General features: G+C 48.6%; 1 pseudogene; it reads left to right on the top strand.

Annotated features, from left to right (window-relative positions):
- Positions 1-236: 236 nt before the first annotated feature.
- LOC101960645 (tubulin beta chain pseudogene) lies at positions 237-1,627 on the top strand (annotated as a pseudogene).
- The last annotated feature ends 202 nt before the right edge of the window (positions 1,628-1,829 follow it).

Here is a 1,829-nt window from a genome sequence, read left to right on the forward strand (position 1 = left end):
TGTTTTTGTATGTTATAATGGTGAGTAGAAGAAGTAAAAATTTTCACTTATAGTATGAGCTGTATTATAATATTTAACAGAGAATCTTCCTGCCGTCATGTTCAGATCTTGGTGCTCCATCCTCCCGGGCATGTTCCTTCTTTCAGCTAGCGACCAGCACAGAAAAAAAATTACATATTTCCTTTTCCCAAGCATACATTGAGGTGAGCAAAAATAAACTAAAATCAATTCTAGCCATGAGGGAAACCGTGCACATCCAGGCTGGTCAGTGTGGCAATCAGATCAGGGCCAAGTTCTGGGAGGTGATCAGTGATGAACACAGCATTGACCCCACCAGTACCTACCATGGGGAAAGTGACCTGCAGCTGGACCGCATCACCGTGTATTATAATGAAGCCACAGGTGGCAAATATGTTCCTCGTGCTATCCTGGTGGATCTAGAATCTGGGACTATGGACTCTGTTCACTCAGGTCCTTTTAGCTAGATTCTCAGACCAGAAAACTTTGTTTTTGGTCAGTCTGGGGCAGGTAACAACTGGGCCAAGGGTCACTATACAGAAGGGGCTGAGCTGGTTGACTCAGTCCTGGCTGTGGTGCAGAAGGAGGAAGAGAGCTATGACTGCCTGCAGGGATTCCAGCTGACCCACTCTCTGGGAGAGGGCACAGGCTCCGGAATGAGCAAGCACCTTGCTCATTAGCAAGATCCAGGAAGAGTATCCTGACCGCATCATGAACACCTTAGGTGTAGTACCCTCACCCAAAATGTCTGATACTGTGGTTGAGCCCCACAATGCCACCCTCTCCGTCCATCAGTTGGTAGAGAACACTGATGAGACCTACTGCACTGACAACGAGGCCCTTTATGACATCTGCTTCAGTACCCTCAAGCTGAACACACCAACTTACGGAGACCTGAACCACCTCTTCTCAGCCATCATGAGTGGTGTCACCACCTGCCTCCGCTTCCCTGGCCAGCTCAATGCTGACCTCCACAAGTTGCCAGTCAACATGGTGCCCTTCCCAAATCTCCACTTCTTCATGTCTGGCTTTGCCCCTCTTATCAGCTGGGGAAGCCAGCACTATTGGGCCATCACTGTGCCTGAACTCACCCAGCAGGTCTTTGATGTGAAGAATATGATGGCTGTCTGTGACCCTCGCCATGGCCGGTACCTCACCATGGCTGCAGTCTTCCGTACACGGATGTCCATGTAGGAGGTAGATGAGCAGATGCTGAATGTGCAGAACAAGAATAGCAGCTACTTCGTGGAATGGATCCCCAACAATGTCAAGACAGCTGTCTGTGACATCCCACCTTGTGGCCTCAACATGGCAGTTACCTTCATTGGCAACAACACAGCCATCCAGGAGCTCTTCAAGCACATCACTGCCATGTTCTGCCGAAAGGCCTTCCTCCACTGGTACACAGGTGAGAGTATGGACGAGATGGAGTTCTCCAAGGCGGAGAGCAACATGAACGACCCTGTCTCTGAGTACCAGGAGTACCAGGATACCACTGCAGAAGAGGAAGAGAATTTTGGTGAGGAGGCTGAAGAGGAAGCCTAAGGCGGCTCCCCCATCACCTCAGGCTTCTCAGTTCCCCAGCCTTCCGCTGCCCCTTTCTTCAGAATTTGTGATAACTGCCTTTTTATTCCCTTTTTTTTCTTTTGGGAGGCATGCAGAACAGTGCCTGACCCATATTAGGTTCTCAATAAATATTTGTTTCTTGAATGTCTCCTCTTTCCACTCTGGCAAACTTAAATTTCTTCCATGCTTGATTACCCTGCATTTCTTTCTGGTACCTATTTTTCACATCTGTCCATTTAATATCT

This window comes from Ictidomys tridecemlineatus, assembly GCF_052094955.1.
Source record: "Ictidomys tridecemlineatus isolate mIctTri1 chromosome X unlocalized genomic scaffold, mIctTri1.hap1 SUPER_X_unloc_1, whole genome shotgun sequence".
Lineage (NCBI taxonomy): Eukaryota > Metazoa > Chordata > Mammalia > Rodentia > Sciuridae > Ictidomys > Ictidomys tridecemlineatus.